The sequence below is a fragment of the Mus musculus genome, chromosome 13 (assembly GCF_000001635.26).
Source record: "Mus musculus strain C57BL/6J chromosome 13, GRCm38.p6 C57BL/6J".
In the NCBI taxonomy this organism is placed as follows: Eukaryota; Metazoa; Chordata; class Mammalia; order Rodentia; family Muridae; genus Mus; species Mus musculus.
In genome coordinates this window covers 37,496,216-37,513,389 of record NC_000079.6, presented here as the reverse complement: position 1 = coordinate 37,513,389, position 17,174 = coordinate 37,496,216, and the positions used below count along the sequence as shown (strand labels likewise).

At 46.0% G+C, this 17,174-nt stretch overlaps 2 long non-coding RNA genes across 2 annotated transcripts in view; one reads left to right on the top strand and one right to left on the bottom strand.

Moving 5' to 3' along the window:
- Gm30863 overlaps positions 1-17,174 on the top strand; it is a 42,911-nt gene that overhangs the window by 19,569 nt on the left and 6,168 nt on the right. The gene's annotated exons all lie outside the window — the stretch shown is intronic.
- On the bottom strand, positions 969-4,748 carry Gm29590. Its single transcript, XR_003950565.1, has 2 exons — positions 4,042-4,748; positions 969-3,673 (listed from the first exon to the last, which is right to left on the bottom strand). It is a non-coding gene; the product is annotated as a predicted gene 29590 (long non-coding RNA).

The window sequence follows — 17,174 nt, the reverse complement described above, 5'->3', positions numbered from 1 at the left end:
CCCTCTCCCTTCCTCTTCCTCCCTCTCCCTCCCCTCCCTCTCCTGTCCCTCTCCTCTTCCTCTCCTCTCCCTCTTCCCTCCCCTCCCCTCCCCTCCCCTCCCCTCCTTCCCTAGTTAACTCATTCCACCCTCATTTAGCTTTTTTTTCTTTAAGTGTTTGTGAGGCTCCTAAAAGTGAAAGTCAGCTAGAGATTCTGCAGAAACCTTGTGTTTCTTTTGTCCTTGACTGGCCAAGACAGATTCTCGGATCATTTCAGAAAGCCAAGGTTGCCTCATTCACTCTGATAGGGAATCTAGCCTAATGAACTGCATTTACAGTCAGGGCACTCATTTTTAAATTTACTTAGCTATTAAACAACAACAAAAAACATATGAAGACACTCTGAGGGTCATTATTCCAAAATAATGATTAACAGTGTAACAACTGTTTGTTTTGTGGCTGAAGGAAGTGCCAGGGCAGGCCCACACCAAAGCGTTCCCTCTGAGAAATCAAGTCATGAGACCGACCTAATATAAAGAAGGTTTATCATCAAGAAGGGAAGCAGGGTGCAGAGGGGGAGGGGAGAGGGCAAATATTTTATTATTCCATTTGTGTTAGATATTAGAGTACTCAGATTCAGAGACAGACAGCCGAAAGGCAGTTGGCAAGGGTAAGAAGGGAGGGTGAAAGGTTGGGCTGGAGGTATAGAGCTCAGTTGGTAGATGCTCACTTAGTATGAATGAGGCCGTGGATTCAATCCCCAGTACCGTGTGAATGGTGCGTTCTAGTGTGTTTGGTGTAGAGGAGCCGGGAGTTCAAGGTAATTCTCAGCTCCATAGTGAGTTTGAGGTCAGCCTAGGCTGAGAAAGACCCTGTCTCAGTATTTAAAATAATGACAAAAAAGGGGTGTGTGTGTGTGTGCATGTGTGTGTGTCTGTCTGAGTCTCTCTGCGTTTGTGTGCATGAAAGACAGACAGACAGACAGGCAGACAGACTTGTTGTTTATTTGGGTTCAGAGATTTGGTTTGAGAAGTTCTGTGGCGGGATGGTAGTGGTGGTAACATACCAGTAGGGATGTCTGGAACAATACGGCTCTGTACTCTTGAAGGTGGCAGGCTTGGAGACTGGAGAGATGGATGGCTCAGTGGCAGAGCAGGTAGTGCTCTTGCAGAGGCTTTGAGTTCAGTTCCCAGTTCCTGTGTCAGGTGTTCTACAGCCACCTGTAACTCCAGGGGATCCGAGGCCCTTTTCTGGGCTCCACAGGCACTTGCACTAATTAATATATGCTTCCTAGCCACCCCCATAATTAGAAATAAAACACCTTTAAAAAGATGATAAGCTTACACCATATGTATTTTACAATAAGAATAATGTAAACAATATATTTAACTAGTAAAAGAAGAATATTACCAGTTTAGCATAATCGATGTTAAAAACAATTATTACGGAGCTGCTTTGAATGTTTCATTCCACATGTCCTTCAAAGCATGTGCACTTTTTACATTTAGCACATCCAGTGGCCATGTGTCAAGTGATTGCCAGCTGGTGGCTCCTGTATTGGACTTACTGTTTTAGAGAATCTTTGATGGAATGCGGCTTCAAGGTCTCCGGACAGATGTTGCTCCCGCACAGGTCTCTAGAGAGCACCAGCCTAGTGTCTTGAGAGGCAAGAGACCCCATGCCTGTTTCTGTTCCCTGGGCTTCCCAACACGGGATTCTTTTGTGGCCAGATGTAGATTCTTCACATTCATCAATCTTCTGTGACCAGCTGGGTGTCCCACAATGCAATTCAGGTCTGACAACATCTACCTGGTGATAGCATCAGATCCCACAAGTGTAAATCTTGGCTTTGCCAAGTGGAATGGGGCATACCTGTGTTCTAAGCACTTGGGAAACGGAGTCAAAGATATCTATACCTCTATCATGAGTTCAGAGTCAACCTTGGCCACATAACCAGTTCAAAGTCAGCCTAGACCACTTGGGACCTTATCTCCAAAACAACAGTAGCAAAAATAAAATAAAATAAAATAAAATAAAATAAAATGATGCAAAGAAACAAGAGGGCTCTCAGTCTTGCCAGACTTCCTTAGATTTGGGAAGAAACTGTGCATTTCCAGGCTGCATTTCCCCTCTGTCTGATTTGGCTGCAAATCCAAGGCTCTCACAATCCTTTTGGGATCCATCCTTTACTTCACAGAGGTCACAGAGACGCTTTCCTGACTCACCCAACCTATTACGAAAGGATACAACTCAGGAAGAGCCTGAGTATACAAGGCAAGGTACGAGGGAAGGGGTGGGAAGGTCCCATGCCCCGTTAAGCGTAACACCCTCCCAGCATGCACGGAAGCACCCCAAGCCCCACTATTGAGGGGAAATTGTTTTATGGAGGCTCTACCATGAAGATGCAATCAACTATGATGTCAGTCTCCAGTCCCCTTCACTTGCTGGAAGATGTGGGGTAAAGCTGAATGTTCTCACGTGGTGACCAGCAAAAACAAACAAACAAACAAACAAACAAAGCAAAAAACAAAACAAAACAAAACAAAAAACAAAACAAAACAATAAAAAAAGGTCCCTAGGACAAAAGATGCTCTGTAGCCCAGGGCATCCCAAGGGATTCAGAAGTTCTGTACCAGGGACTGGGTCAAAGGTGACATGTTTGGGCAGAAGAGGCTTCTCTATTGTTCTGGAGTTATGAGCTTGGGGATTCCATGCCAGGAATCGAGGACAATGACACCCGTAGCTACTTGTTATTAGTTACAGCATGGCCTCCTCGTGTGCTCTGTGCTGTGTCTGCTCCAAGGGGAGGGGGCTGCCTAACTGAAGTTCAAGCACCCCTCCTCTGCAGGCCAAGAGGCAGAAGTTCCGGAGCCATTGCTGGGTGGGTGACACGGACGGCTCCAGGATGCCCATCCTCGGCCATGGCATGGTACCACAGTAGGGCTGAGAACATACCTCACGAGGCTCACTGGTCGTTGAGCAGAAAAAAGCAATGTCCTTGAGAACTGGTAAATATGGAAGGCAAATGACTTAAGGATGAACGAGGGCTTCGGGGCTAAGTTCCAAGGCAAGCTGGCATTCTTATCACTGGGGAAATTGCTTTTGATCCTTGTATAGCCAATTATTAATAAATGACTCTTTCCTATCTCCTTCCTTCCTTCCTCCTACCCTCCTTCCTCCTTTCCTGTTGTCTAGAAAGTCTGTTTCTTGTGTAAGGTTGGTAGTAACTTGGTGGACAGTCTTTCCTGACACTGCATTGAGGAAACGTAACCCTTCACTGAACCAGCTACAATGGGAAGCTCACTGGTGAATTTCTGAAAGGATCTTGCTTGGGATCTTTAGCGTCTTCCTAGACCTTGCTGCTGCTCCTCTGGGGAGGGAGGGGGTCAGAGTGTCAGTGCTGCAGTTAAATTCACTGCTAGGAGTCCCTTCGCCTCCAAAACCACTCTCACCTGCCCGAAACACGTTGTATCCACCTCAGGGAAGAAAAGATGAAGTGACTTTCCGCTCCAGCTGGAAAGACTTCCATTTTGTGGGACGGTCAGCTCTGAGGAAGGGGATCACTGGATGGTTTAAATGTGGGTTTTCTGGATCACCACCCTGTCCACCAGCCAGCTACGGTGTATGCAGAACGCTTATCTCTTAACGGGACTCAGCCTCGTTCATCCTCTCTCTGCAGCTGCTGTGTGTGCGCTAGAGTGTGTGAACATTGGTGTATAAACAGGAAAGGGGTCCAGGGAGGAAAGGTCTCCTGTTAGTTTCTATCATCGTTTTACAGACCCAGGGTCAGTTTCCTCTCTGGAAAGGCGAGTGAGCAGCTGTCACCAGCAGTCACAGCCCTGTTATCTCTGAGGACAGCAGGCTTTGTAGACAGATGCCAGGCTTGTTTCTTAAGGGAGGGAAGAAGGGGCGTGTCTACTGCCTAACCAGCTGCTTCTCCTAAGACTCTGTCTTCCTCTTCTCCTGCCCCCCCCAACCCCACCCCCACCCCCCCGCCCCGCCACAGGGGCGCTCCCTGGAACTGTGAAACACACCCTAGTCGGGGCTCTCTGGTACCTTACCCTCTTCACACGTTGCCTTAGAAAGAATGCTGGTTGAGGTGATTCTCATATTCAAAGCCACAGATTTGGCTGCACGGGCTCTGGAGGTTGCCAAGATTGGGTAAAACCAGTAAAACTACCATATTTGGAGGGGCACTGTGGACCCCATTCCAGACCCAGCTGGGGAAGCTGGCTTTGCGAGGCATCCGGATACTCTGCCAAGATCTGACCTCACCCACAGTGTGCTTCAGGCTTCCTCCTGGGCAGGCTGTGGATCTGAGGCGAGGCTGAGTCCCTCTGCCTGCTCTTCACCTGTCTCAACCTCACACCAGTGCTTTGTGGACACTGAAGGCTACAACGGAGCCCTTGGAGGCCCAGGATCCAAGACTGACAAGGACATTGGCATGCACGCCCAGCTTTGTTTCCCCTGGGGATTCACACCCCACAAATAAACATCCAACAAGGCCCAGATTCATAGAAATGCTTAGGGTGTGGAACTGGAGCCACGTGGGGCTGGGGGACAGCCTAGAACAAGGGATCTGGGCAGGAAGCTGGCTCCAGGGCGAGAGAAGGCTGCTTTATTGGAGGATTCCAAGGCTGCTGCACAGGGCAGTGGTGAGCCCTGGAGGGAGGAGCCACGGATCTGAGCTCAAAGGGAAGCAGGTTTCAGGCTCCCAGATCCAAGGTCTTACAATCGCGCAGGGGTGCACGGTTAGAACCAAGAATCGAGACGGCTTATGAAGAAAAGAAAGGCATTTCCAAGCATGAGAGTGGGCTGGTAAGCTGAGGAAAGAGTCCCCAGAGTGCTGGCTCATGTGGCAAACTTATACGCTTGTCCCCTGGGCTTCTCGGAAGCCCAGGTCAGAAAGTCCTCAGGACTGAAAGTCCTCCTCTTCAACTGGTGCCTGTCAAACATCAACCCGGATGCCTCAGCTCAGCCCGTTCTCCTGCTACAGTAAGGAGAAGCATCACTACTCCAAACTGAGGTCCAGACCGGAACCTGCTGCTCTCGGCATCCAGAACCGCCGTCACCCCTGAGCCACAAGCCCCACTCATGTGCTACAGGGTTGCTGGGTGCTTAGATGAAGTACTTTTTCCCCCAAAGAAAACATTCTGAAGTATATATAGCAAACTGTAGTTTTACATCTTTATGTAAGTTTTAAAAATACACTTTGAGGAGCTGGAGAGATGACTCAGTGGTTAAGGGCACGTATAGTCCTTCCAGAAGACCTGGGTTTTATTCCCAGCACCCACATGGTGGCTAACAACTGTCTGTAAGTATAGCTCTAGGAAATCTTGACTCCCTATTCTGGTTTCCCTGGGCATCAGGCATACCCATAGGATACAGATATGCAGGCAAAACATTCACACACATAAAATAAACGTAAGTAAATATAAATTTATTTTTATATAATAATAATAATAATAAATGTGTATATAATTTCAATTCATGAGCAATGAGCCTGGTGAGTCTGCCTCCTAGTCCTCTCTCCCCTTGTAGGGCTATAGAGCCACAGCTTACTCCAGCTTTGGGTCAGTGTGACATTAGGGTACAGGCCTTGTGGCATCCTTCCTTCTCACTGGCTAATTCCATGCTGACAGTGAAGGGAATCAGGAAAAAAACAAAACAAAACAAAACAAAAAACCCAAAAAACAAAACAACAAAACCTCTGCTGGTGCCTGCTTATCAACAGCAAGCTGGAATCACAGGGTCAGTGACATTCACTCCCCCTTTCTGTCTGGGGAAGGACAAGCAACAGGGTAGCCGGCTGTAGCAACAGAGGGTTGATATCTAACCTGGAGAAAAAAATTCCAGCTGGGCTTTCAGGCCTGAGGCTCCTAGGCTGGAGAGGTGAAAGGTTGGGGAGGAAGGGGCCTGGCTTTCTTGCAGAGGGCCTGCGTTACCTGAGGGTGTTTCTCTGCAGCCCTGGCCAGGTTATGGCTTCTTTGTGCAACGTGGTCTCCCAGGCCAGGACTGTAGGGTGGAACTCCAACACCCAACTAGGCAGTTCCCTCAAGGCCACTCCCAGGTAAGGGGCTGGAGATTCAGGCATTCAGAAAAGATGGCTGGCTGCCTAGGAACTGGTAAGACGGGTTTGTAGGCTGGCAGCTGCCAAGAGAGACCAGGAGGCCATGGTTAGGAGAAACGTTCAGAGTGGGCAGAAGGCAGTGTCTGTACCTGGAGTCCCCAGCTCTACATTGGTCACCTCCCGTGGGTATGCTGTGACTGGCAATCTCTTTGCTGATTGGGAATCAGCTAACCCCGAATAAAAGCTGAACCTCTGGGATTCTCCCAAGGCCCAGTTCTCCTATAAACACTTGATACCATCTGCAAAAAGGTTCAGACCCAAAATGTTTTCAAGCCAGGAGTATGGTTCAGAGGCTGTGCCCACGTGGTGGTGGTGGTTGTTTATGAAGGAATAATCTTTCCGTTGCTGAGGTACGGTCATCATGTCACTGTCCCCAGATGCTGTGTCTGTTGCATTCCTGGAAGCCAACTCTGTCCTTCAGCGTTGCCATAGCGCCTAACAGCCCTGCCTTCGCCAGCACACTTGAGGATTGACTCTTATTTGTTGATCTAAAATAATTTTTCGAAGAGAGATGAGGATTCCCCAGCCTGTTCTATTTATGGATTTTGCATCTGAGGAAATACCTGTTTTAGAACGTTTGTCTCACTTGCAAGATCCTAAATAAGATGGGCGTGGTGGCTCACGCCTGTAATCCTAGCACTTGGGAGACTGAGACTGGAGGAGAGAGAGTTCGAGGACAGCCTAGGCTACATAACAAGAAAAAAAAGAAAGAAAGAAAGAAAGAAAGCGTGACTGTTCCAGAGCAGCTTTTGGTTCTGGGGAAACAAGTTAATGTTTGTGAGAGACGCTCTAAATCAAATGCTCGAATGCCAGAATCTCCCGAGCAGCAGAGCTTTCCGGCTGCCTCCCTATCCCGTTTTCCCAGAACCTCTGCTGGGCAGAGCTGAGGCAGCTTGTTTGGGGGGTATCCCTCGCTCCACGCTTCCTTCCTCTACAGAGTTCAGCTGACCTGCGCCAGGCCAAACATTGTTAGCTCCTTCCTCGCTGGAGGAAAGTCCCTGTGGCCCATTTTCTGAGCAGTGCTTTTCCATCCTTTCGTAATCTCTCACTGTGACCTTGAGGGGCAGGGAGAGAAGGCTTTGGCCAGGGCGCCTTTCACGTGGAGCCCAAGGCCTGGTGTCTGTGTCCTGGTGTCATATACTAGCTGTGCCAACAGCCTACATCCTTCTGTGCTGGCACTGACCTGCATCCGGTGTGTGTGTGTGTGTGTGTGTGTGTGTGTGTGTGTGTGTGTGACTAGAGAAAGGCCCTGAAACGAGAGACAGAGTAAGAAAAAGCACAAAGAGTCAGTTGACTTTTCAATCCTAGAGGAGAGAGAGAGCAGGAAGAAGGAGGAGCAGGCGGAGAGTGACCCACACAGCCAGGTCACATGGCTGGTTCCTCTCTCTCTGCAGCCTTCATCTCCCCTCACCCTGGACAGGGTGGCAGAGACTTGCCAGCGTACCTCATCAGATGAAATGAAGGGGAAATCTGATTTGCCTCTAATTGGACTTACTGCAGGCAATTAGGGTTAAGCTGGCATGAGGGGGCTGCCAGAGAGGGGGATTTTCAGGGCTGCTTTATCACAGACCTGGGAAAGTCAGCCGGAGCTCAAAGTGGTTGTAAATCAGGATATTGACCTATAGTATCATCTTTAAATCAGACCATTTTGCCTGAAAATAACCAGTGTATGAACTGACACATTATATACATATATGTATATCATATACATTTATATATAATAGATTCCACTTGGCATACAGCTTGTGCTGTGTATATTCTAACTATACACTAATTATTGTTTATTCACTTGGAGGGTGAGATACACATACATTTATATATTGTGCACATAAACTGTATATAGGACTGGAGAGATAGCACAGTACAGAATACTTGATTAGCATATAAAAGGTCCTGAGTTCAAGTTCCACAATTGAAAAAAAGACCTCATGTATATGTATGTATGTGTATATAGATAGATAGATATAGATATAGATATGTAATCTGGTATATATTATATGATATAGAATATTTTTTAAAGATAGGGTTTCTTGCTGGGTGGTGATAGCACACACCTTTATCCCAGCACTGGGGAGGCAGAGGCAGGCGGATCTCTGAGTCCAGCCTGGTCTACAGAATTAGTTCCAGGACAGCCAGGGATACACAGAAAAACCCTGTCTCAACAAACAAACAAACAAACAAACAAACAAGATATGGTCTCTCATTAAACCCAGAGCTTACTGATTTAGCTGGGCTGGCTGGCCATCAGGCTTCAGGGATAAAAGCCTGTCTTCCCACTGTCACTGCGGTTAGAGGCATGTGCTCCCACGCTAAGTCTTTTACTCAGGTCGCGGTGCTTGTACAGTGATCACTTTACAGACTGAGCCATCCCCCAGTCCCAGGGCCACCACCTTCATTCAGCATCATACAAGTTCTCATTTGTTATCGGGACAGCAGTATGAATGCTTCAAATGCTGTATCCATGTGCGTGTGCGTGTGCGTGTGCGTGTGTGTGTGTGTGTGTGTGTGTGTGCGCGCGCGTGCACATGTGTCCAAGTAGCACCCGCAGCTCATAGCATTGTTCTTCTTAGGCCACCTAAATCTTCCCCTCCCCCAGGGACAGAGCCTGCCACCTGCTTTCGTTATAGCAACTGCCATTTCTGTTTCCATTTCTGGTGCCCAGTGACCTCGAAGAGAGCTGTTAAGGAGAAACATACAGACACATGGTCTTTATCAGCTGGTGGGAAGCTGCTTAGACACAATGTGGCCCCAGTGTTCCTGGCGACAAATGCAGCCTCCTCAGAGACAACATTTTCCTCTGGGTGTATTAAGAAGAACATATTTTCTACTATAGACCTTTTTATTTTGTTGGCACTCATCCACTCCAGCAGATGTTAATAGACCCGCTGTTCCGCATGTTCAGGGCAGGGCTGATTTTGTAACCTGGGTCCTTCATTGCTATTCTCCCTCAACAGGCCGACTGACTGACATAACTCCCAGGTGTGCAGACCTTCCTGAAGGAGTCAGAGACATGGGGGACATGGCCCCAACTCCTTTAATTCTGAAGAAGACTGTTATCCAGAGCCTGGTAGCATTTGTTCTGGGGTTACCTGCAAAGATCAAACCAACCAAACTTCTGCCGTTAGATGGGAGGGAAGAGGTACTCTGCCGGCCCCACCCTTACGAAGGAGAAGTTAGTATCTGCTAAAGGAGGAAGAATTTTTTTTTTTGAGGATGTAGCCATTAGCTACATAGGCTTTCTATGCTCCTGTGGATGGCTTCATGCCTGTGCACTACTGGACTTACTGGGTTGTCAAAAGACAAAAACAAAAATAAAAAAACAAACAATGTTGGGAGGACTTGTAGAAGAGATATGGGGGTGTGGTCATATTACATTGGAAACATGTATGAAATTCTCAAGAAAAAAAGAAAACCATGTGTGGATATATAATAGATCTAGTACTATATAGTACTATAAGTTAGAAAAAAAGAGAATTGTCCTATAACAAGTTCATTCCCCTGACAGCTACCCCTCCCACATGGTGACAACAGTAAGCTACAGACCTCTGACTAGGTAGGCTCCATCTTCCAGGGCCATACTGGGATGGTTTCCAATACCTGAATCTGGGAACACAGTCAAACTGTGGCAACACCGCCCTTCCGTCATTGGCTTCAAGACTCACCAGCAACGCCACCGATGGCTCCTAGTCTTTGGCTCTCAGCTGGCCAACGTTGCCACTTTGTGGCAGCTCAATCCTGTTACCTCCATTAGCAGTGAGTGCCCTTCTACCTGCTTCCCACGTGTTCACTCATCCCCTAACCTAGCTTATGGGTATTGAGCAATGTCACCTCTCATTTTTTGCTCTATTGCTAACACAGTTATCGGTCTATATTCACAGGGGATTGGCTCCATGAGTCCCAGGGATACTAAAATCTATAAGCACTCAAGTACCATGTCTAAAACATGGTGTACTCGCACAGACGCCACTCCTCTTCCTCCACTTAAACAATCTCTATGTTACATATAATATCGGTCACAATATGAATAGTTGTCATATTGTTTAAGGAGTCATGACAAATAAAACGTCACTACGTGTTCAGTGCATGCACAATTTTTTTTAAAAATATTTTTCAACGTAAGGTCAGCTGAATTCGCAGATATAATACCAATATACGTAGAGAGCAGACTTGTGTGTGTGTGTGTGTGTGTGTGTGTGTGTGTGTGTGTGTGTGTGTGTCCAGTCCTTGGCAACCTGTTTAGCAGTAGGAATAATACTGACACAAATATATAGAAAGGATCACTTAGGTTTCAAGCTTTCATGTAGCATATTGTCTGCTCAGTCATGTATAAGGCCATACTATACTCTTTCCCATTAGATGAATGCGGTTTAAGAGGAAAAGAAATGGCTTAAGGAGACAGAATGGGTGTTTGATGCCAGGGACCCACATGGTGGGAAGAGAAAACTGACCAGAGGAATGGAATCAAACTGGTTTCTCTGATAGGCTCTACGTCTGTCTTACAGATAACAAGCCATGGCCAACCGTAGTGTCTCTCTCTTTATGCTTCACCCTTCTGGTGTCCATGTTCTTTTCAAATGTCTCCTCAAATCTCTACCCCTCACCATTCTGTTTCCGCCATTCTAATGAGCATTTCTGGGTTGGGAAACCCAATGGTGGCTGTGTAATTTGTGAGGTGGTTTTCCTATATTTGTGTCTCACTAGATAGTGGTACTGGGGATTATGAGACCTTGTCAGCAAGGAGTGACACACGACACCAAGAAAAAGCACAGATAAATCTCAGTAGCCAAGTCTTCCGGTGGTCAGAATGCCCCTTTGTGGTTAAGCATCCTTGAAGCTAAGGCTAGGTTCTTTCTGCCATGTCGGAAGTTCAGGCCCTAGAGAACACTCCATGCTGCCAGATACTAACACTAATTAAGAGTCTACATCCTCAAAAGACTCCCAGCTTCATTATAACATCATTTGCGTGGTTGGTTTGACTCACAATTCCTTGTGAGCTTTTCAAGAGGATCGTGGGTCAGATATACCTTTCAGGGGAAATCTGATCCACCATGATTTTTTTTTGGGGGGGGGAGGTATATGTTATGGGATTTACCTTATAAATATTCACAAAAAGTCTTTAAAATGCAGAACACAAAATCTAGTAAGCTGCTATCCCCCACTCTGGAGTGCTCCTCCCCAGTATAGTATACCTTGCTCTGTACCTCCCTTGGCTAGATACGCTTCTTTGAGAAATGTCTCCAGCTCTTGGCTGAATTCTTTCCTTTGAGAAGATGAGATTCAGGGAGAAACCCTTTTTAGATTTGCTGTCAGTTGACTTCGGGATCCTTAGGATTGGTGAAACAAACAGGACAGTGGTTTTAGTGACTCCCTCCTCAACCGGGAGAGGACGCAGGCTCTTTTCCTATCACTTAAAGCATGTTCCAGGGCTCGGTCATCACCAGCTCCAAACTCACCTGCCCCTCTCTCTGAGTGGCTACCGCCCAGGCTTTCCCATCCTTGGATTGCCTGCCTTGATTTCTGCTTGACTCCAGCAGGGTTTTCTGTTACCCGAATCCCTGTTTCGCCTCTGGCCGATGGCCCCTACTGTCTCTTGGCTCCCTTGCTCTGTAATCTGTAGGTTGCATGTACCCATGGGCACTCAGGGAGTCTCCCAGACCCTGTCACATGGACCCAGCTGCCTCCGTGCTGAGGAGAGGTGCTCTAAAGGGACACACAGATCAGCTTTTTGACTCTGTGCCCTCGACTCCTTGTGAAAGCTCCCTAAACTTTATACAATCAGTCCAGAAAACAGAGATTCATTGTTTTGACCAACACAATGCCTAGAGGCTCAGAATTTTAACTGTCATACAGTTTTCCCTTGTGACCAGAAAGTGCAGTAGTGTCACGCTCACCAGGACAGAGCAGCTGGTCCTGAGAGTCAGTTGCTGAGTCTTTTTTTTTTTTTGACTCTTGTTAGCTTTCACCTTATTTTCTGTCCATTTGGCAGGGCTGGGGGGGGGGGAGGTGTCAGTATCACCCGTGGAAGTGTGAGGGGTTAGGCCCAGCTCACACATCTTATCTTTCTCTTTTTGCCTAGTCTCATACCTGGCTGAGCCTTGAAATTTCCAGTTTACCTGGGACAGGTCCAGGTGAGTGACAGAGCTTTAAGCTAGACCCAGGTCAGACTCTCTAAGCCTTTGCCTTCCAGATCCTTCCAGATGAAACCTGTTTGCATCAGTCCGATGAATGGAAATGGCCCTGTTGCTTTGTCTAAACCCAGGATTTGATCTATATCTTTGGTATAGATCTTGGGTCTTAGCTTGCTTAACACCCTCAGTTGGGGAAGGGGGGTGGGGCATGGCGGTAAGGTGTTATGTGTTCATTAGGGTAACTGAGTTCCCTTGGGAACTAAACACTTTATTACTGGATCACAGGTAACCTGGCTTTAAGGAACCAGGCTCCAGCTATCAGCAAACTCTGCCCCCACACAGTGTACCAAGTTGAAAGGCAAGCCAATCCATGCAGATTAGATTAACAACCTTACATAATACACCAGCTTGTTCACGGTGATTAATTACTGAATTCTCACTGTTACCCCAATCTTGGTGTACTAGTTCAAATTTCTTTCTTTCTTTCTTTCTTTTTTAAGTCTGCTGGTATTTATCTTCCTTTTTTCTGTAGTTGAAAGACTATGGTAGGAGCTCTTATTTTAACACTAAATGTGCATGGTGGCAACATGTTTTGCTGTGATGTGTGTAGTTGATTTGTGTGGGTTCCTTGTGAGTTTTTTTTAAGGTGTTATGGTTTGAACATATTAGGTCTTAGAGGAAAAGTACCTTAGTCGGCCCCGGCCAAAGCATGCCAAAAGGATCATATCACACAACAGATCTCACACATGAGACTTGGAGGTAGGGGGTATGAAAGACCATCTCAAAATGGGGACATGAGATATAGAGACAGACAGACAGACAGACTAGGAGACAGAAAAAGAGCAAGAGAGCCATCTGGAGGGGACCTTTTAAAGAATTGGCATTTAGTGATGACATAGTTTCTAGTTCTGAGTCCCTGAGGGCAGACTTTGGGAACACCTAGTTTCTCTTTCTTTCTTTCTTTCTTTCTTTCTTTCTTTCTTTCTTTCTTTCTTCCTTCCTTCCTTCCTTCCTTTCTTTCTTTCTTTCTTTCTTTCTTTCTTTCTTTCTTTCTTTCTTTCTTTCTTTCTTTCTTTCTTTCTTTCTTTCTTCCTCTCTCTCTTCCCTCCCTCTGTCCCTCCCTCCCCCCCCTCTCTTCTTTCTTTCTTTCTTTCTTTCTTTCTTTCTTTCTTTCTTTCTTTCTTCCTCTCTCTCTCTCTCTCTCCCCCTCTGTCCCTCCCTCCCCTCCCTCCCTCTCTCTCTCTCTCTCTTTCTTCCTTCCTTTCTTTCTTTCTTTCTTTCTTTCTTTCTTTCTTTCTTTCTTTCTTCCTCTCTCTCTCTTCCCTCCCTCTGTCCCTCCCTCCCCCCCTCTCTCTTCTTTCTTTCTTTCTTTCTTTCTTTCTTTCTTTCTTTCTTTCTTCCTCTCTCTCTCTCTCCCCCCCTCTGTCCCTCCCTCCCCTCCCTCCCTCCCTCTCTCTCTCTCTCTCTCTCTTTCTTTCTTTCTTTCTTTCTTTCTTTCTTTCGTTCTTTCTTTCAATGGAGGGGAACACCTATGAGAGATTTTTTTTAAAAGATGTATTTATTTCATGTATGTAAATATACTGTCACTGTCTTCAGACACACCAGAAGAGGGCATCAGATTCCCATTACAGATGGTTGTGAGCCACCATGTGGTTACTGGGAATTGAACTGAGGACCTCTGGAAGAGTTCTTAACCACTGAGCCATCTCTCCAGCTCCAAACACCTGATTTCTAACAGAACCTGAGGCCTGGCACATGCTATGTAAGTGCTCCACCACTAAAGTTGCATCTTGCTACTGATCTGCCATAGTAAGGGTGAAATTTCACACCAGCGAAATTGGCAAACACTACTGTCAGTAGCAGAAGAAACCCTAGGTCCTGAGTTGAGTATTGTTGGCTCACCCATATCAAGGACCCCAGAGCCTCGACCGACCCGCAGGAACTGGGAAAGCCTTCCTGTGGTCCCTATGGTGACAGAGTATACAGAAAGCCTCAAGGGCGTCTCCCCTCTCCTAGAGGTTCACAGGCTGGGACTCTCCTGCAGAGACCTCCTGTGGAGACTAGCGAACTCCTCCTCATCTTGATGTACATAATGACCACACTCAGCTTCCAGGTTGCAAGCTGCTGCATCTCTGGGGCCAGGATCCCAGCTTTCCATTCATGTGTCTGTGTATCTATCCTCTCTTCATTCCCTTCTTGTCCCAGTAAACTTTCCAGGACCAAGCTGTGCAGGATGCAGGTGTTCCCCCTCCCCCTGCCCCCACCTCTCCCTCCCTTCAAAATCCAGCTTACCAGTGTACCACTACTCTTGGCTCAGACTGGAGCAGCCTAGGAGAGAAGGCAGCTGGTTATTTCCCTGAACTTTTTGTTTGTTTGCTTGTTTTTAACTCTTGCATTTTGTCAGTGACTGCTTCATAATGGAACAAGAAGAGAAACCTATATTAAAATTGAAGTCGTTCTTCCTAAAGTGAAGAATTTTGTGAGAAAATCTCTGCCTGGTGGTTCACACCTGTTAAGTGGATGCTCACCTAAGCACTGTCTCCTCTGACTTTTTTTTTTTTTTTTCATATTCTGCCATATCAGAAGGAGGCTTCCCTGTCCCGGAGTTGTTACCATTATATTCATCTTCCCATCCTAGGGCACAAAAGCCACTGCCTTGCTTCATGGAGAAAAATACCTGTGGAAGAATTTGAATCCGGCTGGTGGTTAAGCCCTCTGCATCTCTCATGTTGTGCTGCTTAAAGGTGCTTAGGCTAATACTTGGGAACAAAACAAATGCCTGTCGTAAAAGGAGGACATTTGAGATTCTTTTCCCTTTAGTGGCCTAAAGTTGTAAGCAGTCATTGCACAGAAGGAGCTTAAGTGGAAAGCCCCTCCCATCTTCATTATATGGTCCTATGAAGAAATGAGACATCTACACTCTTCTCAGATGTCATGATCAGTTCACCAGTTCACGTTCCTTGCTGTAGTTCCTTTTATGGAGAAGGAGGGACTGGTTCCTTTTGAGACCAATGAGAGGAAGCCCCTGAGGTGACGTCTGAGGTCTAAACTGCTGGGATGGGCCAGCTTTACAAAAAGTTGGAGGAAGAGGAGATATAAAGTTGTACTCTACCTGTCTGCTTGACATGAAAGAAAGGGCAGGAGAGGGAACAAGTCACAGAGAAGATGCCAAAGAGAGGAGCCACGCAGCTCTGGTGCCCTTGTCAGTTGGGGCAGGCATGTAGTTTTGTAATAACATAGACATCTCAGGTCCTTCACTTTGGTGCAGCAACCAACAATCAAAATGGCCTTCCAGGGGATTCCTCAGACACTGCTATTAACAGACATTTTTATTTTATAAGCAAGGGTAGGGACACCTGTGATCTGAGTTCTCAGAAGGCTAAGGTAAGAGAATCCTGAATTTGAGGCCAATCTGGGCTACATAGTAAGTTTCAGGCTTGTCTGGACTATGCAGAGTGAGACCTTGTCTCAAGAAGGCACCAAGCAACCAACCAACCAAACAAACAAACAAAAAATGTGAGTTTTCATCAATAAATGGATAAAGAAACTACATTCATAATGAAACACCATTAACACATTAACAGTGAAGCACAGCTTAACACATTCACATTTGCCACCAAACCAAAAGAACTTAGTTCCTTCCCTGGGGGACCCACAGGGTGGGAAGAAAGAGCTGATTCCCACAAGCTATCCTCTAATTTCCGCTTAAGTGATCACACGCGCGCACACACACACATGCACACGCACACACACACACACACACAGAAACTTGTGTCCCATTAAAAAAAAAAGTAGAAGAGTATTTAACATCTACAAGGGAGGAGGATGGAGGGAGAAGGGACAGCAGGTCCCAAAACACAGACAGGAGGAGTGAGTCCCAAGGCACTCGGACTTCCATGTGCAATTTGTTACTTGTTTTTAAGGAACTAGAAAAGAGTTGAGTGTGATGGTCCATCTCTGCAATCCAGCTCTTGGAGGCAGATGCTGTAAAATGAGTCAGTTAGACTCTGGCTGATATATACATCAAGTTCCAGGCCAGCCTGGGTTTGTCTGTCAAAGCAACAACAGTGACAACAATGAGAAGAGGGGACTTCAAATCTTCCTATCACAAGGAATGAGAGCTGTTCATGGAGAGAGATGTGTACTTGCTGTTGTTACAATCTGAGCTGTGCGTCAGATTATCACACTAGATCCCACAACAATGGCAAGGGCTGTGTGTCAGGCTTAAAAAGAAAACTGACACATAAAAACCCAATGTGTTCTAAGATAGATAGATAGATAGATAGATAATAGATGATTGATGGATGGATGGATAGATAGATGATAGATAGATGATAGATAGATAGATAGATAGATAGATAGATGATAGATGATTGATTGATGGATGGATGGATGGATGGATAGATAGATAGATAGATGATAGATGATAGATAGTAGATGATAGATAGATGATAGATAGATAGATAGATAGATGATAGATGATTGATAGATGGATGGATAGATAGATGATAGATAGATAGATAGATAGATAGATAGATAGATAGATAGATGATAGATGATTGATGGATGGATGGATAGATAGATAGATAGATAGATAGATAGATAGATGATAGATGATAGATAGTAGATGATAGATAGATAGATAGATAGATAGATAGATAGATAGATAGATAGATAGATGATAGATAATTGATTGATAGATGAGTGGATGGATGGATGATACTGCCTCCTTCCCAACCCACACATCCATACCTGTCACAGGGACACCCCACCACACAGACTTTGAACCAGAATCCCATGGTTATAAGTCTGCATCATTTTCAAATGGCACCTGGGCATCATCTATCTGATGAGATGTCTTGGATCCTAATATGTTGGAAACTGAGAGAGTAAGCATCTCTCATTGGCTGGTCTGTTTTCCTAGAAAACACATAAT